The sequence below is a fragment of the Oreochromis aureus genome, linkage group 15, assembly GCF_013358895.1.
Source record: "Oreochromis aureus strain Israel breed Guangdong linkage group 15, ZZ_aureus, whole genome shotgun sequence".
Lineage (NCBI taxonomy): Eukaryota > Metazoa > Chordata > Actinopteri > Cichliformes > Cichlidae > Oreochromis > Oreochromis aureus.
In genome coordinates, this window is record NC_052956.1 from 39,493,288 (window position 1) to 39,516,793 (window position 23,506).

The 23,506-nt window shown below is 39.2% G+C and overlaps 1 protein-coding gene across 2 annotated transcripts in view; it reads right to left on the reverse strand.

The window, feature by feature from the left end:
- ptprfa (protein tyrosine phosphatase receptor type Fa) overlaps positions 1–23,506 on the reverse strand; it is a 335,895-nt gene that overhangs the window by 273,516 nt on the left and 38,873 nt on the right. The window contains exon 2 of one of the 2 annotated variants that reach the window (XM_039598488.1): positions 17,846–17,932. The gene's annotated coding sequence lies outside the window, so the exon portion shown is untranslated. Of the gene's footprint in view, positions 1–4,701; positions 4,732–17,845; positions 17,933–23,506 lie in introns of those variants that run through there. The other variant, XM_039598487.1, reaches the window with a different exon arrangement.

A 23,506-nucleotide genomic window follows, 5' to 3' on the forward strand; every position in this document is an offset into this window, starting at 1 on the left:
ATCTGTCCTTCCGCATGTCTCTCCTTAACTTCATACCTATGTAACACCTCTTCATCACCTCTGTTCTCTTAACCTACATGTGCACTGAAGCTCGTTCTCTCCACCCCCCGGGAATACTCTCTACCACTTCACCCAACAAACGTCAAAATTTCTTGGACATCCAACCTGTGAGGCATGTGCACTTACATCATTCAACATCACACCCTTGATTTCCTTCACGTCTTCTTAGTAATAAAGAACTTTACATGTAATACACTAAACCTTTGTATCATGTTTACTGTGTCATATCTATGGTGTGGTTTCACAATTAAGAAGAGCATAAGGTTTAGATAAGTGTTCAACCCTGTAAAATGATTTCTCTTCTTTTCTTTTAATTAACATTTAAAATGCACAAAGAATGTAAAGGTTTTAATTCTGTGGCTGGACTGCATCTCTTCTATGTCACTGCAGGATCATCTTTTAGTTTTGCTCAGGTTCACACATCATACCAGTCAGCTATTGGATCGGGATTAGCATCCAAAATAGTTATGATATCACAAATCTTAGGGTATGTTCAATTTGAAAACAGCATGCCACAGTTTCCAGGTTGAATTACACGTTTTCTAGAAACATATAATTTGGTGGGTGTGTCACAGATGTTACACAAACAGCAGAAATGTGTACATAAACCCAGCTACATTAAAAGGCAGTGCACAGCTGCCATAGTATGAATCTTCATTTCACGTCTTTCGATTCAAATAAACGTTTTGCTCCTTTTTGTCATGGCTGAACATCCTGCCAGACAAAATGGCTTTAACCGAAATTCAAGTTAAGCGCTGCGAAACTTTCTTCTTTCAGCAGATGAACTGAAGTGTCACACTCTGAATGTATTCAGCACAGTGAAGCTCCCACATCTAACAGAAGCAAAAATGATCAAAACACATTGTTGAGTGCCGAGGATTTAAAGGCTTAACCCTTGGATGCACAACCTACCAATACCTACACTCTTCCACGAGTGGGGTCAAAAATGACCCCAAATAGAAACAATGCATTTTGCTATAAACTCGGTTGTTTTTCTTCAAAATCTTTAAAACAAAGAGTTGTAACATTCTCATATTTGAGTTATTCCTCATAAAACATGTTTGTGACATGAGGCCCTTTGCATTTTTATTTATTTTTTAATTAATTTTAAGAAATTGCAGTTTTTGCATCACTTGTATCACTTTTGTATGCTTGCTCTGCATATACTGCAGAAGCTGGGTCTTCCCTCTGAAAGGCACAAGTTGTTCATCCACTGTAACACAATCACTGAGGATGAATTTCTGCCTGCAGTTGACCAGGAACAGGCCCCATATGTAGCGGAAAGCTGCCATATGGTTTGTTTTCAGTTGGTAGGCTCTGGTCCTCTTGTCATCAAAGTGCAAGAAACGTTGAATATCTTTAAATCTATGAATTGACATAGTGGCCTTGTACCGTGGGTTATGCAGAGGACTCCCAAAAACACACTGACTGGTACATCCCAGTTCTTCTCACTTCCTGCAAGAATGGTCAGTCAAATGGAGGCCATGAGCTCATGTTTGATTACATTTTTCCACTCTTTTCCCCTGTCTGTGGCTACTCTTCGTGCCTCCATGTTTGTGTATGTCAGCACCTCTTCTATTATATTATCAGACATGAACATCTTCCATGCATCTATTGGAGAGACAGTACTAAACCCAGGTGCAGGCCCTGGCCGACTAATTCAGAATATTGTGGCTAGAGCAGTAAGAGGGACTCATTCTGTTAGACTCAATATCCATTTCCTCTTCAGAGGACTCATCAGAGGACTCCTCTGTATCTGACTGGTCTTGTTCAGTGGGAGGACAATAGTCTGGGTCCTCTATATCTGAGATGTCAGATTCTGAGTCAATGCCTCCGATGGGCTCTTCATCCCATCCGTCCTGGATCATTTGTAGGGCAAGGTCCACAGGGATCCTAGCTGGCCTCATAGCAGCCATGTTACTTTAAATATTTAAAAAAAAAAACATCAGAAAGGACAATGTTTGAAATGCACAGGAAATTATAAACAGGGCTGCACATAAATGGTCCGCAGGTGCACATTTGCTGTCAAAATAAAAGATGCATACCAGATAAGTTGGAACGCTCATTTGCGTACATTAGATGTTCTGGAGGAGGACAGACATTTGTTCAGAATTCTTAAAGATGTCGAAGAAGCAAGCTCCGTAAGCAATTACTTTGGTGTTCCTCCACCGCAAAAGAAGCGCCTATTCTCTGAATTTCCGGGAATACTTTTATTTTGATAGCGAATGCACACCTGCGGACCACTTATGTGCAGCCCTGACTATAAATCATGTATGTTACTGTGTAAAAATTAATTCTTGATCCATCAGAAGTGTAAGTGGGTCAGTCAGAGTTGCTAAGAATGAAAGTTTCATAGAAGATTCCACAGGAACTGCTTGGGGTCATTTTTGACCCCACTTGTGGAAGAGTTGGGGTAGTGATACAAAAACTGCATTTTTTTTAAATTAATGAAAAAATAAATAAAAATGCAAATGGCCTCATGTTACAAACATATTTTTTGAGGAATACCTGGAATATGAATATATTACAACTTTGCATTTTAAAGATTTTGAAGAAAAACAACCCCTGGGGTCGTTTTTGACCCCACGTGTGCATCTAAGGGTTAAATTACAGCAACTGCACTTTTGAGAAGAGTTGTAAATTCTTGTCTCTTGCATGAAAGTTAGACGTGCAACACATTCATCCGCCAACCTGAACTCTTCTGAATTACCTCCAGCTTTGGTTTAAGGAAGAATGCACTTACATTACTTCTAGATATAAACAAAGGGTGCAGGGTGTTGAGTTATTTTGGTAGCTTCAGTCTTCAGTCAGAGTTCCAACAGACCTTTCACCGTAAATAAAACAACAACAATCTTGAAATTTGTGGTTTAGCTGGTTCAATGACCCTCTACGTGTCACACAAGTCGTTTCGCCAGTATGAAACTTTGTGTCCAGTGATCGGTTCCAACTGGAGCAGGTTACGTTTATTTTCAAAAACTGATTTAATCCTGCACGCTAATTATTCCCTTCCAGCATGATACAAACAGGTACTTAACATCTTTGTGCTCCACGTCTGTGCTTTTTGGGTATTGAAACTTGGAAAATCGACATGTCAGCACATGTGAGGGATGATGGAAACCTTGATGTGCGGGGAAGAAGCAGCAGCAGTGTGCTCCAACGCTAATACTCGCAATCTGAGCCACATGACTGCCACAACAGGCTCCTGTATAATTCTTCTCATGCAGTCAAAAGCACTCCTAATATCCACAGGAATCTAAATGTGTTCATCAGTAACAATCACCAGCCCCCTCTACAAAACACGCCTGATGATCTATGCTGATGATGTTTTCTAGTACTTCATAACGCCCACATAGTCCATGGATGTGCCATGCCAGGGGGCCATAATAATGAGGTAATAACAACCCACATGTTTGTTAGAGCTGATGCTGCAGGTTGGCAAAGTCACAGTGAGCTCCACATCTACTCACACCTGTCTAGGCTCTCTGCCCCGACATGAGAAGAGATGCAAAATGAAATGTGATGACAGGAGCAGCTGCTACAGGAAAGCGTGTTCTGTACTGATGTTACTGTACTGATGCTGAAAGCACATCACTGGTTTCAGAGCTGTAACCAATGTGAAATTATACCTTTAAATAAAATAGGTGTTGATTTGTTAGCTCGGGATTGATAAGGAAGTCTTTTATTCATGCAAAGGTAATGATTTCAACCAAGTCACTAGCAGAACCTCGATGGTTAAGATTGGGTTTTCTTTTAGCCATGTATACAGTCTTTTACATTTTCGCATTAGTTTTCTGCTATCAGCTGTTGCATTCGGGTGTTTCAAACATTGAAAAAAAATCTATAAGAGATGGCTAGTACCCAAACCCTAACCCTACACGGGCCACCACCAGGGGGCAAGAAGCTGAAACATGATGCCAATGTGGAAGTGGCAAAAGCTACAATTAAGGCTGGTTCCAAACTCAGTCTCTGGTGTTAAAAAATGTCCAAGTATGTAGCAATCAAAAGTTCATTTACAGTCTGGCATAAAAAAAAATAGTCTCAACTGCCATAAAAAATCTGAGTTGGCTATTTTTTTTTACTCATTTTTGTGCCTCACATTGATTGACAGTTATCAGGACACTGGCAAACAAAGTGGGGGAGCTAGGGTTGGATTTTAGCCTTATTTATAAGACAGTACCTTTAAAATCAAGACTTCTACACACACGCACACATATATATGATTCAGGACAACAGAAAGCGTTTATAGTTTTGAGTCAGTTTTAGAATCAGTCTACAATCGAGCAGGAATGAATTAAGCACCAATCATGAAACAACTAGAGCACAGTCCCACGAGGCTGTTGTCTGCATCAAAGTAAAAGTGCTAGTTTTGCAGCTGATGATCTCAGATTGTTGTTCTAAGTGTCTGACAACATTATAGAAGGGATCCCTAGAGAGATACATTTCACATCAAACACAAGTCTCACTCAGAAATCTCGCTGGAGGAGCGTTTTTGCAGGAAGACAACAGGGTAAACATGACAGAGAGGAGTACAGGCAGTGCATCTTACTGTGACCTGGATGATTTAAGAAACAAATAATGGCACATTGTTTAATTGTGGCAACAAAATGATGCAGCACAGTGGGGGAAAGTTGCACTGACTACCTTTAGGAGACAGAGATGCACTGAAGTATGGGGTAGTGACACTCCTCACCGTGCTGTATACACTGTGGAGTTTGGAACAACTTTGAATGGGATGATGCTGAAAACAAACAGAAAAAATCCAACTTTAGATTCAATTTCCCTCAAGAAAAATGCCTAACTAAAAGCAAAGTGCTCTCAGGAAGGCCAAATAAAGCCTGTATTTGAGTTCTTTCATGATTTTGTTGAACTTCCTGCTATACATGAAGGTATAACAGGATGAAATCACAAACAATCGCTGAGAAAAAAAAACCCTGTTTGTGCAGATTTTTTTTTAAGCACTGCTGCACATACAAACTGTATTTAATAAAGAAACAGCTCCACATATTTTTGCTAAATAGTAATCATTTAAAGCCCAAAAGAGGGAATTTAGGATCCAGGTTAAACAAAAAAGAACTTTAATCCTCTATTTAAACCCCCTTTAAATCTTTCCATTCCTTTAATAAAACACTTCGCTGTTACCAAGACAAAAAACTCCTGCCTTCCTTTATTCTTTATCATCCACTTCACTTAAGCTTCACAAGACAACAAATATATTTAGACTTTTCTGCTGATGAGTACTGAGGTGTTTCTCCATCTTCCGTTGCAGAGGACAGAATAAAATAGTCTTAAAAGAAAGTCAGAAATTGATTTGAGAATGCCGAGGTGTTTAAAAACTGCCTTCGTGTGGATAATGACAATTTCATAGTTTTCTAGTAACATGATTTAGAAATGTGTCTGCTGTGTGAGGTTTGCGCAGCCAAAATATGAGATAGTTGTTATAGTGGATGCTAATGAGCCACTCAGCTGTTTCACAGCTGATCAGCTTGTTAAGTCTTGAAAAACCGACCCTGTTTCCAGGTCCAAGCGTCTGCTGCATTGGATCAGCCACTCATCTTTTTAATGTGTTGCATTGCTTCATCACATGTTTTGCTAGACATGAGACCCCAAAAACTATTCAGCTGTCATGTTAGGCTTCTATAGGTTTATATTAGCACTTCTCAGGTGTAGCGTGTCTTTCATGTCTATCATAGTTTATATGAATTCATCGTATGACCCACACCAAATATTTAATGCTTACTCTCAGGTTAATTAGGATTTCGGTTTGGGATCAGGACTTTTTCACAGCAAGCAATCCACAAACCACACTGCAACATACTGATAACTGTCCTTGTGTTGAGAATGGGGTTATCTCTCCGACGATTGCTCGGCTGAGGTTTTGTGCATCGTCTTCCTGCTGTCATATGAGGGCATTTGTCTCTGCTGATAGAGGAATCTCAGAATGTACTTTTATTGAGAGCAATTAAACTCTCCTCCAACATCATGCCTGCAATAATATATTTATGTTAGCCTGCTGATAGCTCTGCAAGTAGCATGTCATTAAAACTTTGCTTTTTGATAAAGCTTAGGACTGGATCAGGTGACCCTGAACCCTTTTCTGCATAAAAGCCTCGGCTGCTGGGTTTTCCATGATGCACTGAGTGCTTCTTCTTCACTCACACTCACACTCTAAGTGTTTATACACACTTTAAACATTTATAATTAAACTCTGGTTCTGCCAGAGGTTTGTACCTGTTAAAAGGGAGTTTTTCCTCCCCACTGTCACCAAACGCTTCCTGATAGGAGGGAGTGTGATTGTTGGGGTGTTCTCTCTGTTATTGTAGGGTCTTTACAGAGTGCCTTGAGGCAAAAGTTTTTGTTACCATTTAAATAAAACTGAATTCATTTAAAGTATATGTGCTTAATATGTCGTGACATTAAACTACCATAGCACCTGAGAGAACAGCTGACTGGTCGCTGGGATTATGGTGATTATGGTGATTACTGGAATTAAAAATGGTTGAATCCCTTCTGCTTTTGCAAACTGAGCATTTGGACCCATAAATGGTAAACAGTCACTCTTGAAAATGAGACCTCATGTCTCAGTGAGATTTACCTGCATTAAGAAGTAAAAAATAATTTAGTAGTGTACTTTAAAGCACTTAATTCAAACATACTTCGCATGCTGTTATACAAACACAATGTCATTCTTAGAACTAAGGCTATAGTTACCAGGAACAGATGAACCAAAAGCAGGACACCAGGCCAACATAGTAACTGAATTCAGCCTTTGTTAGACCAAAAGCAAAAATTAAGGCAGATGAACAAAGGTGCAAACAACATAGACTACAATAAATAAATCATAATTCAAAACTGGCACAATAAGAAAACAGAAAATCACTAGAACAGAAATTGTGGAAGAGAAACGGTTAACAGCAGGTGGAAAACAATCACAGAGGAGGTTAAAGGCACAAAGGAAATTGCTAATAGACACAAAAGAAAATTAACATTCAAAGTAAAAAAGGAAGTAACCATAGACTGTGCATGATAACCACCATGTATTAACAAAATGAGACACAAAGAAGTGAAACTACTGCAGTGAATAAAAATGAAGACGTAAGTAAACAGAACAACAAGAATAATCATAAAGCTAAATAAAAACACTTATAACTAAATAATAAAATCAAAAGACGGGACAGACTTCAAAACATAAAAAGAATTAAAAAGTGTCATGACGGGAAATATAATCCAGAAGTCATAAATCATGAAGATCTCCAGGTAATTTCAGATGACTTTGGAAATAACCCCGGCTAAAGTTTCTCTGAAACTAACAAGTGAAGCATCAACATAGATATAAAAACTAATATTCCAAACCATGCTCACTTTGTTTTTCTTCTTTTGAGAATGATCTAATTACTTGTGGGTGAAATCTGATGAAAAATTGATGACTGAACTGTCTTACAGAAATGAATTTTAATTTTCTTTAGATCCTGTGTTGTCTCAGTGTGTTTGTCAGTGTACACTTAGCTTCACAGTGACATATGCTAAATGCAAAGTCCTGGCGTTCTGCTTTTTCCATTACTTATCAGCCATAAACATAGACAGGAAATATATAGCCTATTTAGTCTTTTGATTGGGACATCATCTATGCTTTGAGGAGACGTGTTCCCTGTCAGGGTGAGATACCTAAACTAATTGATCAATGGAAAGTGCACAGAATGAGAAAGAGCTTGTAAAGTCAAAGTAACTCTCAGTGAGTGGATGTGGTGGGATTTAGAGGAGGCAGAGATGGGAGATGCTGTCTTTGATCTCTGTTCAAGGCAATGTATTCATCAACTTCTGAAGGTGGTGCAGCACTCAAAAGTTTACTTCCCACTTCTGTTTGTGCTCTTCGATCATCCATCAACACGCCGCTGAAGAAGAGCGTGCCTATATGAGGCTCATGCAATATATTTATTTGATTCGTGGAAGTGTTTATGTCTCCCTTTGATGTCAGTGAATCCTAACAAACTCTGAATCAGCATCACTCAGACGGAGTTTTGTTTACATTTTTACTGTAAATTGGAATCAGTTAACTCCAAAAGTGTATCCACACGTGCCTAGAAAGAACTCACTGTGGCCTCAGCCATTAAATTCTGGTAATTAATTAAATAATTATTGCTATGCTGATAAGATCTTTATAGAAAGCTCTGATAACTACTGTGTGGTTGGAAATTGACGGATGTGACTGACAATTCGCCCTTACTGATTTAAAGTCACTATCAGGACCCGCACAGGCATTACAAACCACAAAACCAAAATTTAATATAAAAGCAGAAACAAATTTACGTCGTGCAATGCAAGAAAATGTATCAACACTGAATAGTGAATGATTGCAATAACTATACAACTAAAAAAAGTAAAGGAAATAGGCAAAATGTTTCAGTTACATTTGCTAAGCACTTAATTTCTCTAGCAGTCTCCAGGAGCAGCCACTCCTTTTGTGGACGCTATAACACACTTTGAATGACAGACCCCTAATTTTCATAATTAAGCAGAAATTGATAAAAAGAAATGTAAAAACACAATCCAAACAAATTTAGGAAACAAGTAGATGGATGGGCTGCAAAGGAGAAACCAATACTGGCATACATAAATAAGACAGACATAAACACTCAATATAAGTCAGATATTATGCAGAACATTTACAATCATTTGCATCTGCTCCTGGTGCATTTCATACCATGTTCGTTTTTTACTGATATTTAATATTTCATTTGTTGTTGGCTTTTTATTATTATTATCATCTCAGTCTTACAATAATGCAAACTGTCTTCTAAGCCTGATGTAGCAAAAATAGCAGTGACCCATGTGTGGCCCAGTCTGTAAGCTTTGACTGAGCTCATGTCATTTTGAGGTGGTGGTGGAGTTTTCCCCTTATTTTGGCTCTGAATGTAACAGATGGCACCAACAATGGGCTTTAAACCGACCCAAACGAAACCAGCAGGTAGTGTCACACCTTGTAACTTCCATCTCTATAAATACTGTCAGGTACACTCCTCCTTCAAACACCAGCTCTCCAGTCATAGTTTTCAGTGGTACTGCTGTTTGTGTTGTCTTCTTACAATTTAACAACTTTGCAGAAGCTGACAGGAATAATAAGCTCCTCTTTGCTCATTTCCACCAGTCAAAAACATTAGTTAGAATAGAATAGAATAGAATAGAATAGAATAGAATAGAATGCCTTTATTGTCTCTATGTGGTTGTACAGTGAGATACAGAGCATCTCCTACTCAGTGCAAACATGCTGGGGGGGCACAGTTCTGCAGCGCTATATACATATGGACAGTATTAACAGAGGGAAAAAAATATATATAAAATGCACAAATATACAAGCCGGTTTTAAAAAAGTAACATGTAATAAATAGTGTTGTGTATATACAGTTGGGTTATTGCACATAGAATTTGGTATTGCACAGTGGTGGTGGTCCATAGAGGAAATGGGAAGAAAAAAAAACTGGGGGGGGGGGCTGTGTTATCGGTGCATGTGTGAGTTCAGGGTGGTTATGGCTTTGGGGAAGAAACTGCTTTTGAGTCTGTGGGTTTTTGTGCTGATGCACCTGTAGCGCTTCCCTGAGGGAAGCAGGCTGAACATGAGACAGAGAGCCGTAAGCCGCTGCAACAGTGTGCGCCGCCATCTTGATATAGCTGTTTAGCTGATTAGCTGTTATATCGAACACTTCCATCTCTTATACAGAGAATCACGTTATGATACAAAGGTGGTTCACAGCAATGTGTTTGAGCATAACTAGAAATAACTCCAAAATGAAACTAAAAAATGTCAATAAAATAACATGGGAGCAGCTTCATTTCTTCATAGTATTTGGGATTTTTGTTTACTGCTGGTCCAAACTAACTGGACAAGGACAGAAAAACTTTCCTTCCCAATCTGAAGCAGCCGAGAGAACCCGGGCAGGGTCATCGTCCCCATGTTGGTCACATCACCTCTTGTGATCTGTCGTGGCCGATGTGTCTAACAAGGCAGCCGGCTGAGGGCAGACAGGTAAGAGGAGTGAGCAGCGTGACCAGGAGGCCGACACCTGTCAAATTAATGTCCTCCACTACGAGCCGCTCGATAAACTTTCCCAACAGCACCTGATGAAGGATGTCTTCCCACTGTTCTCATCGATCTCCCGCTCCAATACAAAACTCATCTTGTTGTTCTAATGTGACACAGCTCAGCCCACCTTCTGGCATGCTCAACCAATCACAAATAGATTTCTGTTTCCATTTCCTGTCTTATATTTAAAACCATTTTTATGTCGGATTTGCTTATTAAGAGTTTGCTCACTGTTGTTATTGCTTGCTTTATTTATCAGGGTAATTATTCAGTGATGCTTTGTGGAACATTGTGCCAAGATTTATATTGTGTGTGTGTGTGTGTGTGTGTGTGTGTGTGTGTGTGTGTGTGTGTGTGTGTGTGTGTGTGTGTGTGTGTGTGTGTGTGTGTGTGTGTGTGTGTGTGTGTGGGAGAGAGAGAGATGCCCTGGCAGTGTTTTCTGCTTGTATCCCTGTGTGTGTTCTCACCAGGCCTGGTAAATGGTCCAACTCCATGTTGAGGTGTGTAAGCAGTCCAGGTATTACTCATGTTGTGGGGACAAACACCAATTTACATATTTACATTTTGGGGGAGCGTCTTCTTTATGGGACAAAAAGCAAAACCCCGTGACACAAATCATAGGAGGAAGACTTCTCGTAAGGTTAGAGTAAGGTAAGGCAATTTAATGTTTAAGGTCAAAGTAAGTCTCCAGGAAATGAATGAAAGCCAATATAAATCCCTCTGAAGTCATAGACACACTCACACACACACCTAAACACACACACAGTTGTGTTGTGTGTGTGTGTGTTGTATGTGTATGCTGTCACGGACATGCAGAGTCAGTTGCAATCATCAACCACAACTTATCACAGCAACATGCCTCACCATAACCTCATAGCCAGATGGTGGCAGTAACACACCCAGAAGCTATCTGCCAACTACCTTTAAAAAAAAGAGTCAATAACTGTGATTAGTGATTAGATGCTACTGTACAAACAGGAAACAGGAAATTCACGCTAGTTAGACCTCGCTATTGCTATGTTGAGCTCAGTTTTGCCTAATTCTTCATGGATCAGATTCAACAAGGTGCTGGAAACATTCATCAGAGATTTTGGTCCCTATTGACATGATACTATTACATTGTGCCAGCTGCACCTGTATGATGCAACTCTGTTGTTCCACCGCATCAAAAAGGTAAACAGACTAGTCAATGTTTTATCAGTCTTCTTTGGTGAGCCAATGTGCCTCACCTTCCTGTTTTTAGCCAATAGAAGCAAAGCCTGCTGTAGTAGATAGAATGATTCTATAGTTGTGTGGATCAGCAGTTTCTTAAACTGACTAAACACACTGTCTTGAACTGACAACCATCACAGATGCGACCTCATTTAAATCACCTTTCTACCCCACTCTCATACTCGGGTGTCAACATGTCTACATGCACTGAGTTATTGCCATGTGAGGCTGTGTATGTTGGCTTTAACAAGCAGTTGAATAGATAAGTCTGACAAAGTTTTACTAATGATTGTATGTGAAGCCAAAGACTTCTGCAACCATTTATAATTCCTGCCTAGAACTCTTCACAAAATAACAGAAGTCACTGAAAATGAGCTGAGTTATAGTGTGCCAGTGTAAAGCAAGCCCATAGTCTGGAACAAATATACACTGTCATTGCATCGTGGTAAGGGATCGGGTGTATTAGTCATCGGCGAATATTAACAAATAATATTTCTTGTACTTGAAATGCCAATCTCAAACGTATTGCTGATAGAAGTCAGGTATGGATGTATCGCCTCCAGATATTGACTACAGAGGGGTAACACTTTCTTAATGAGTTTATGGTCTCAGTTGTTGATTTTAAGTCTTACTGAACCAAAACAAAAAAGAGAACCTGCCAATTTACTGGCCCTATATTCCTACTCTCACCTATGCCTTATTGCAAACCTGGGATATACTGGAAAAAGATTAGAGTTTTGCTGGGGACAACACATGGATGGATGGATGCCTTGTGATTGTTACGTCCCTCTACAGCCCCTAATCATCTTAATGTGTTCAGCTGGTGCTAATGGCCACACACCTAGTCAGGTGTGGTTCTCTGCTGGGAGAGCTAGAAGAAATACCAGGAGAGATGGGAGCCTGGGCTTGGACTGCTGTCCCAGCAACACAACACATGGATGGATGGATGGATGGATGCCTTGTGATGGACAAGTTACTACCAATATGAATTTACAACATCCTTAGTTTCTCCAGTGCGATCCAGACAGTGACTAACAAAAGTCAAGAGCACTTCAGAAACTCACGGATGACATCAGGATGGCTGCATCCAGCTTTAATATGCAGTCTGTGTGCTTGCTGTGTGTCTAGGAAGTTTTTCTTCTGTAACAAATAAAGTCTGGTTTGCAGTTTCACAGATTGCTGCTGAGCCTCTGTCAGTGACTCTGCAAATATTTCACGTTAAATGTTTCCCAGAATGGTGATAGGGTTTTAATGTGACAAATGCTGGAGCTGCTGCTTTTCATTGATTGAGAATAAATGTGAATGGAAACAAGTTTTCTACCACAGCAACAAAGAGAAAGTGAGAGCAGCAGAACTATGTGTACAACATGAGTCATCCAAACAACAGGTAAACAGAGGAAAACATCGAAGCAGCTCCAGATATCATATGAGGAGGATAAACTTAATGGATGGACACAGTTTCAGCTTCTACAAGTCTGAACCCTGAGTCAGGTTGGCACGCGTCAGTTCAGTGGAAGCTTCGTCTTCTTAGACTAAGTTTGTCATGTTGAATTAAATATTGTTTTTTTATTTTTTTGACAGGAGGAGTTAGCCCAACCCGGGCTTCTTAACATGTCTCCATGCATTTCTACTTCTAATCATATGCAAAACTAAAGTTAGAGTATTTAGTCCACCAACATTTCAGACTGGTATAACAATATACTTTGGCACGAGGGTTCCACCTCCAGTAGCACAGTGAGGAACTCCGGAGTCACTAACTCATACTTTTGACAAATATGTAGGACTGTCTTCCCGGACTTGCATTGAATATTGTCAGAAACAGGAATAGTTAGGATACCACCTACAGTTCATGCATGCAATTATCAGGCTGTCCTAAAACACCTCAGCTGATCTGCAATGCTGCAGCACGAGTACAAACAGGAACTAGAAAGAGACATTTCCCCACTTCTCTCATTGGTTCCCTGTTAAATTCTGTGAAATTTAAAATCCTTCTCCTCAGATAAAAAGTCTTGAATGATCAGACTATATTATCCCAATGGAGCACTTTGCTCTCAGACAGCGGGCCTACTTTTGGTTTCCTAGAGTTTCCAAAAGTAGAAAAGAAGCAGCACTTGGGAGACAGACACCCACAATACTTTTAAATTTAGGCTTCAAACTTTTCCTTTTTCAAACTTTCAACCTTTCTTTTTAATAAAGCTTATAGTTAGACAACCCTGAAATCCTCCTTAGTTACATGTGAATACGGGAAGTCCCATGAGCACCCTTCCTGTCTTTCACTCACAGTGAATTTATATAAAATTGCATTATCCTTCTGTAGGTGCTCTGCATATTCCTGATCTGGAATTACAGTTAGAAGTCTCTCCAAGCTCACCTTTTCCTTCTCCACTCTAAGGTCCTAAATAATGAAGGCAGATGTCCACCTTACCTGAGTCAGATTCTTTATCTTTGGGGGGGTTTTCTTCCCTACTGTCACCAAGTGCAGCTCAGTGGGGGATTGTTGGGATTATAAATATATACAAAGGCTTGACCTTACTATGTGATCTAGCCTAAGATGAGGATGATATTATTTGGCATTATTAAATAGCAATGCTCTGAGCTGAACTTGAGATCACAGGAAATATAAGGGCAGAGCCAGCAAAAGAAGACATTCTACACACTGGTGCTATGAAATAAATAACCTACTGGCTTTAATAATATCCTCCTCTATAGTACATCCCTACATAAAATGAAAAATGGTAGCTACAAACCTCCACTGCAGAAAACTAAGATTTTGATATCAAAGAAAAACAAAAACAGCTTGAATGTACTAAAAATATTAATTTGAGAATAATGGCTTAATTTACTGTATATTATGTTATTTCTAAAGTTGTGTTAATTATGGTTAAATAATATTTCCCAGCAAACAAATATCTCATAGCCAGATTTTTGTTTGTGATATTTAAAGCGTGATGAATGTGTTGACCCGCTGTCTTGGCTCTATAGACACCTTCAGGACAAAATTTATAACAAAATATGCAATTATCTTACAGATTAACATCATTAGCATCTCTTTCGAATGATAACTCTGACCTACATGCAGCATGCCATTTACGTTGACTAAAAACTCACACAAAGCAAAGGTAAACAAGATGTAAAGACTCGTTGTGACTGACTTTGGTAAGCTTCTCCCTTTAATGTCCCTTTAGATTGTCACCTACACTTGTTAGAAAAGTTATAGGGAACACAACTTATTTCAGTGTCAACATATTACCCTGACATCTTTCAATATCTATATTTCCTTAGTGTCATCTGCTGAGCAGCTCACTAATAGCGAGCGCTTAGCGAATGCTTCTGCGCGTGACTTCAGGTGTTTAAGTGTAATAATAGTGGGAACACATTTATATTCATGAATTCAGCTTTGCTGATACAGAGGTCCTTGGGGTGCGCGGCAGAGAAGGCACTCCTTGTGTGATGCACAGCTCCTACACCAGACCAGTAGTGTCTCTCTGAACCTGCCAATGCAATGCTTGTTTGCCCACATGCCATTAACCAGCACACTTCAACCAGCAATAGTGTCTGTCAAGAGCTGCTCTCAATTCCAGAGCAACGAAAATTGTGTCTATTTTAACCTCACCATGCTAGGAGAGAAAAAACAGGTATGGTGACAGTTCAGACACGCATCTACATCCTTATACTCTCCTGAAGCAGGTCTCATAGAAATGGTTTGTATGTAACACGCTTGGAACAGCAAAAAAAAAAAAGCGGGGGATTTAATTGTTTAGCATGTTGCAAATGCAGAGAGATTTGTTTTCCGGTAAGTGTTCTGATGTTCTTGCACAATAATGATAATATTATTATCAAAATGTAGTGGTTAAATCTAGACTCTTTAGCTTTTGGTTGAGGCTATGACAAGTTGGTGTTCTGGTTCAATACAGAAAAAGTACATCGATACTTATGAGCTGTGTACAAAAAAAAAAATTGAGGTACTTTGACATCACGCACTGGCGTAACATCAGATTCTTTTAACCAGATTTAGTTGAAGTACTAATACATAACTATTATGTTATTATTAAGTCATTAGCTAAGGCTAACAGGCTTAGTAAGAGAGCTGCAGCCATAAAATGTATGGATGACAGAAGCTTTATCTGACTTTGTGCTGCAAATTTTACTCACCAAAACTAAAGAACAAATTTCTTGGATGAGCTGTAACACACATTAAACTGGTCCAACTGGTCAAAACAACACAAACACAGCAGAGCAGGCCACTTCAGTGATTGCAATTAGCAGAGCCCCCTGACTGGGACGCCTGTCAGTCAAAGTGGCGTTCCTGTAAGTTTAGTATCCAGATGGATGACTTTTACTGGGGGTGGAGGATAACTCCTCCACCCCCAGTATGAACAGGGAACCTGTAAGGGCTCAACCTTTGTACCTGCCTGTAAACATGTTTTTATGCTTTAAAGTCGTAATGTACATTTCAACACGCGGTGCCATTTGAGGAACTGCACAGTTGTTGGCACTTCATTTTTCCATCCTAGTGGTTGATTCATTTACATCAAAACAACCATCCATTGCTAAAGGCCGAGTCCAATTTTCCAATCTTCAAAATAAAAATAGGTACAAAAACTACTGATCCAGCACTGACTCCCCCACCACCAAAAGACAGTCTTATCTCTCTTTGTTTGTTTAAAATCATTCTATATTTTAACTATTTAATGTTCTTCCACTTTTCCTTGGAGGACTGTATCTCTTACTCATGTTTACACGACTGTATTCTTACAACACCACACCTCTCACCACATCTCAGAGTGGCACTTCTAGCATGTCACACACTTGTCTGTCTCTGCAGAGATCCTTTCCATCTTGTTGTCTGCCCTAGAATAACAACCTAAGCCTGTCAGACCCCAAAACAAGCATTCTTACTTTGACATGTGAATTTGCCCTGTGGGATTACTTTAAAGCCATTTTGCAGTTTTTTGGTTACATTCTTACTCAGTACTGGACCAATCACAGCAACTTTAGTCAATAGAAATTAGTTAGACCCCAAAAGATGGAAAAAAAGAGCCAAGGTTAAAAAAAATGCTTTATTAAAGTGTGTCATTAATTCAGTCAACACAACTGGAACACTGTGCCAACATTGTACAAATGTTTTTAATCATCAGGAATAAGCAGTTCTGATGTAACTCATGGTCAGACGTGAAGAAATTAATGGGCTGTACTTTTATATGCTTACTTAAAACAACCCAAAGAACACCAATAAGTGATTTGTGTGCTGCAGGGATGTAGTGAGGTTCTCAGGTAGGTTAAGCAGGAAACCAAAAGTCTCGTTTTTTTTTCTCTAAAGTGATGAAATCTCACGAAACTCCCATTTTAAAATGACCAACTGATTACATTTAAAAGCTGTTTTGGTCTCTGAATAATGTACACCTTCATAACAGCGGCAGGTAATTTGCATTTGGAGAGTAGTAAGGCTGAGAGTTAAGGGCACTGCTGCTTTGATTAACAGGGGTGCACTGGGAGCTTTAGCTAAATGCTGTGTGCTAGGCCTTGGCTCTGTTAATTAAAGTCAGTGAACTGGTCCTCTCAACTGTATTTTTGCTAATGGTGTCTTTTGGATATGCCAAACACTACGTCTTCCTGTGTGTCGAAGCACATTTATCTTAATCCAATAGCAGATATATAGCATGTCTTTGCTTTGCATCTGTACAGTTTATTAATGATAGCGTTAGCTGATCACGTCGGACTCAAACAGACCCAAATAGCACCTGCTAAAACACTGTTGTGATGGGTTCAGAAGTCCAAATGTAGTGGTCGACATCACAATGGCTATGCCCAGCTCTTTTTTTCCAGCACATGTGTTGAACTAGGTTGTGGTTCCCAAAAGATAAAACTAATTTACAACTGTTGAGTTTTAAATTATTTAACAGATTCAGCAGTGATTTACCTGCAGGCTGGCTGGAAGTAAACTCTGCTGTGCTGTCATCGGTCTTGGACATCAGACTACAACTGAAACACTACTTTGACAATTATCACAGGGGGAACAAAAGGAAATAAGGACACAGCAGGTAAAATAAATCTTATGCCCATGATATTAACAAGCACAGCAGATAATTTCCATATGATTGTTTTAATAGCAAAACAAAAGTGTGTGCAGTTGGAAAAAAGAAAAGTATAAGGAAACTAATCTGTATTAATGAATATAAAGGACAAACTGAACATATCGATTATTTTGTTTGACTGATTGATTCATTCTTCAATCAGTCAGATGCTGGCAGTAAGGGGACCCATCATATGCAACAAAGCCCGAAGCAAATCCTTCAAATTGCTGACTCCATCTGATCAATATTCAGCACTGGAAGGCTTTCTGTTTGAGCATGCACAATCAGTCTTTGTGTTACAGACTAAGAGCTGTTGTTTTCATAATTCAAGATTTTCACTAAAGTTATTTTCTCTCCATCAATAACATCTTGGCTGCAACATACAAGACTCACTCCTGTTCGTGGTCGACTGTTTATTACTTACGTTTGTTTGCCTGACATCACTGATACAGCTGATACTGAGATGCCTCTGCCAGCTTCAGTTCTTCGTCACAAGAGTCCTCGTGCCCTCCTGGAAGGAACAGAACATCGAGGCGATTACTTTTATTTTACCAAAACACCCACAGGAACAGGACAGTCTTTAATGTTAGCATGCTGTGGGGTGAATGTGACTAAAGTTATTACAGTGTTATTACAGTGTTAGCATCCAGTGTATGCCTGCAAGCCAGCGAGATGCCACAACTCTAGAGTTGAGAGACATATGGATGTAGTAAACTGGTAAAAAAGAACTGGTTCTGTCTTTCTTTGCCACTGTTTATGCTAAAGTGAGCTTGATCAGTGTGCACTGTGTAATGCAGCTAGATTTGATTGTGTACTGTCAAGCTTCTCTTACAGGTCTGTGAAGATATTTACAGAATTGGGCCTAACCAACTTTTTTTTTGCCTTAAATTCACCAGGAAAGCTGACACGGTATCACACAAAGTCCACAGCTGTTCATTTACAAAGTCAACACATTTGTTTGTTTAAGTTAACACGAGCGAGTTTGACCAAAAACGCCAGGTTTTCTTTTATTCTTCTGTTCCTTCCAGGCAACATTAATGTGTTACATCCAGGAACATATTAATACAGTCTGGATTTAATTTTAACAGGAAACAGCTTTATTAACACTCCTAAATCCAGGCCCCTCCCTTTCTTTTTCCTCCTCACCAAGCACCCTCTTTTGGACACTGACATAAAGTGCAGGAGTAGACGTGCCTAAATTATTTAAACATGTAAAATGTGGATGGGTGGTGGGTAGCTGGCTTCTAATTATTGAGCAATACTGTTACATAATTGCGCTAACACACCACACACTTCACATCTTGTGAAAGGCTGTAAGGAAAGCTTAGGTGTGATATTCAATAAATGCAGTAAATTGTGTGATAATTAGCTATTTGACGTTTGCGTAGTCTAAAATTACTGTTGACCTGATGATTCCATATATAGCAGTAATGTTATGACTTTAATATTTGAATGGCACAGTAAGGCCACATCAGTTCTACATGCCTGATTTGTATTTGGAGATTTGACTGCTGATAGAATAGAATTAATGACAGCGCTCATCAGGTGTAAATGAATATAATAATCAGAAGGCATTAATAAATCCTGATATGATAACATCTTGATAGCAGCTGCAGATGTGGACTCCATGCAGGAAGTGACGCGTCTAATCTCTGCATCTCCTCTATGTATAAGCAAATATCGTCCTTTATGTATGAAGTGTTGTTTCTTTGAAGTGATTACTTCAAAGTCCAGCTGAAAACACCAGGGATGCACTTCATAGCTTGATGCAAAACCAATAATATTTTTCTCAAAAGCCACAATAGAGTCTTTTGACAAAATTGTCAAACATATGGCCCATGAGCCAGAATGGGCCCACCCAAGGGTCCAATCCAGTCCACTGGATGGCTTTGCAAACTCTGAAAAGCTTTATTTTTGGACTTTGGTTGCAAGTGTTTAAGTCATGAAAGAGGATTTCCAGACTATTCATTTTATCTCAGCCAGAGGTCTGAATCATTGTCAGTTTAACAAGTTTTAATGCCTGACAAAAGACATGACCTGCCATATCGCTCGAAAGTAAGAGAGTTAATCTGAGGAGCTGAGCAGGTGTATTTCTTTGATAAATACTCATATTAGGGAAGGGCAAAGGTTCCAACAATGAATTCAGTGAAGCTCTGGCTTCATACTGCTCTGTTTCACACAGTTTTTTTACACTGGTGTCTGTATGATGTCATTAAATAGGGCAGCAAGTATATGGTCTTCTCAGCCACGCAGCTCAAAATTATCCAATGAGAAGGAAGCTGGCTTTTCAGTCTATAAAGAGACAGAAGTTAAAATGGCCTGTGGTGAACCTATTATGAATCATGAAAAGATACTATTGAGTCTGACTACAGAGTCCAAGAGTAACAAAATTATTTTAAACAAAGGACAGTGAACAAAGGGTGAAAATGTAGATCAAATGTTTTCAGCCTGTCAAAAATGATGCAAACCGTCAAAGCTTAATTACAATTTTTGCAAAAAATTACAAAATGTGAAATGAACAACGTTTCACATTTTCAAGAGCAGACTTTCAACCTTACAAACCATCTTTTTACCAGATTCAGATCATGGCAGAAATATTATAAACTAACAACGCAGGAACTCCAGCAACACTTAAAGGTAAAGAGGAACAATTTAATTAACCGACTAACATGTTTCAGCTTGTGGGCTTCATCAGGGTCATAATAACACATAACACAACTGGGCTTAAATAAAGGACAAGAAACAGAAAAAAACTCAAATTAACCAATCACATCTTCATGTTGTTAGTTTCTCATCCTCTCCATGCAGCTTGGAAGTAGGTAAAGTTGTGCCAGAAATTTTTGCTGAGAAATATTATCAACTCCTCACCTCGTGAAGGTGTGGAGTTGATATTGGTCCCACTGTTTGAAAGGCATCACTGCATGAAGTACTGAGAATCAACATTTCAGCGCTGTGACAGCTGTTGGCTAATCCTTTATTACACGCAGGAACTTCATAGCAAACGCAATATTACTGCTTTCTAATATTTTACTTGGACATTAAAGCATCCATGGAGGGATTATATGCTGCGGCTCTGCCTGTACAATTTGCATTGTGAGATTTGAGCACAATGCTGGAAGGTATATCTCAGCACAAAGAAAAAAACAAAAAACAAAAAAAAGCACAGGTGTTTCAGTGGCAACGTCCCCGCAGGAAAGACTTTCTAGCTTAAGACTTTCGAATCCAGCGACCAATTCTCCCCCTGCTGAATACATTTAGAGAAGAAACCACAAATCCTGCAAGGATTGAAAGTGCCTCCCCCACACCTGCACACAAAGCAAGCAAGCATGTGTCTCCCTGCTCTAATATTGCATTTTAAAAGCTGCCTCAACATCTCCTTCCCCATCTCATTCAGACTGCTTCACATTCAGCTGATTAAATCTTCTCACAGCCAATCAGAAGGCGGCAGCATGTGTGTCTGTTTGTATATTTATCACTCCAAATTCCCTTCTATTCATACAGGTTAGTCCAATTTAAATTGCTTTACAGATGGATGACAATAAAATGACAGTTTCATTTCACACAATTTAAACAATTTGAGACTAATGAGACAAACATAATATAACTGACTAAAGCGAATAGAACGCTTTAAACATGGATACAGTGTGAAAGCAATTAAAAGGAGCGCTCACACACTGGCTCATTTACTACTGGAACATTTATTAAGTTGTAATGTTTTGGTCTGTGTGAAATTCATCAGATTTATGAGCAGCGGCTACGTATTTTCATATTTATAAATGCATAGGGACTGCCTCAGCAATCCCAAGTTTCAATCAGAAGAGTTTAGCTGGACCAATGAAATCCTTGCACGTATGTTTGTCTGTAGTCAATCAAAAGTATGAGCAAGATCGTCAATATCTGAACATGGCAATAGATTCAAATCCAGAACACAAGTCAAGAGGTTTAAAGGCAAAACCGTGACTGTCTACAAAATGTTGCTGCGTCTTCAGAGCACCTGCTGTCACATTTATATGCAGATTAATATCCATGAAAATGAACTGACTTTGCGTTATACTGTTCAAGTCTACATTTCTGACCAGGTTTGTTTTGGATTTTTTTTTTTAAATAAGCTAAAACATTAAATTAAGTAAAAGTTATTTATTGATCGAGTGACAATATCTCTAATATCTAGAAAGCCTTTATTTGTCTTAGCTTCCACCCTTGGGTAAGGATAGCTTCTGGGGGGGTCTGAGGGTTCTGTGCAGGATCTTAGCTGCTGTTTTCTGGGCAGCAACCTCTGATGTTGGGCCTGAAATCTGCTGGAGAAACTCTTCCAGTTTGGGGGTTACAGTGTCTAATGCTACTATTACCATTAGGGCCACTTTGAATTTTACCTTCCACATTTGCTCCAGCTGTTCCTTCAGCCCCTGGTACCCCTGGCTCTGGTTGCTGTAGTCTGCTTTTAGGTCCACCAGCCACTTGACATTGGTGTTATGTGACAGCTTTTTCTCCCAGATGTTTTTGCAGTATTGTTCAGTTTCAGCTCTGAGTGGCTCTGCCCTCGTGCTGTTATTCCCTGTAGATGAGAGTGCACCCTGGATGGATCTTCAGAGAACAGGCCATTTAGTGTATTGCCCTCTGCTTCTCTGGTCTATCTCTTCGGCCTCGTGGCCAGGGCTGTGAGGCTTTGTTTGGTCGTTTCTAGAGTCTCAGTTATGGACATCTGTTTATCAGCCAGGGCCTGTCTCTCATGACGACCTTGTGCACCTCAGTTAACCAACTAACACCCTTCCAGGCTTCCTGGATTTTGGCTTCCAGCCCTATTCTCCACGGAGGGCTTCCTCTACCTGCATCCTTGATCTTATACCCGAGTGCGTCTAGGATTACTTTGACAGGGGCCAATATGAGCTCACTGCTTTAGGAATCTCCTTAAACCTTTGAGTAAATGTTACTGTTAATGTTATTACATAAATGCAAGTATGAGAAGTTTAGATGTTACTCATTTAACACGAGGGGATCAGATAGAGGGGTTTTTTTTGGTTACTTGTTTTCCTGCCACACATTCAGGTGTGCAGACATTTTGCACAGCAAACATAAATACAAAAAAATAACAATTAATGATGATTAAAATTCTCCATTAGATTTCAGCTAACAGCTCCATCACATGTGCAGCTGGTGGACGCAGCTGTGAAAGCAGGCTGAGAGTCTCATTGGAGTCTCATTAAAACCTACATCAAACTAGCAGGACAGCGAGCCACAGCGAAAAAGGCACACGGGGACTAAAGGTAAGACTCAGAGTATCAAACAGCTAATTAATGGTGCAACAGGACTAAAGGGCACAAAGAGGACAATGACTGGCTCATTATTTACAAGTCTTTATCTGCTTTTTAATGGGAAAACTAGACCCAAATTGCAACAAATTAGTCTTGCCAGAGGTTCACAGGAACATTAAATCATTAGCAGGTCTGACCTTGTCTGTGTTGCTATGTTTTATAAACTGCAGGTCTCATTAGATCTCGGCCACAAACCTGGTTACGCTGGACTTACATTTTTATAAAGATGCACAAGTATGGAACATAATTGATGGAAGGTAACTGAGTCCATGAAGTATCTCACTTTATCAATATACTTGCAGTTTTCTTCAGTAAAATTATTTGAAACTTTTACATACTAATAAAGACACTTTGAACCAAGGTCTCCAACACAGCGGAAAAATATATCCATAGTTTTTTATATGTATCAGACTGATTTTTCCACTGATTGTCAACACTTAGGAAAATGAAAAATTACATATTCTAATAACACACGGTTAGAGAAAAGGCCATCACCAATGATAAAGTAGAAGCTAAAGTAGTAGCTTTATTTTTTTATTTTTTGCATACTTGTCAAATTCCTGTTGTAGATAATTAATTAAATATTTTGCCAATTTTCTAAAAATAAAAACAACTAAACTATTTGTTACAGAAACTGAGAATAAACTCGGAATTAAACTTAAATTCAGACAGTAAAAAAAACTCTGTTAACGGTACTCACAAATTTAAAAACTCAAATTCTCAGAGATTTAAGTCACAGCTGGAGAAAAAACCTTCTCACCCCACATAGACCC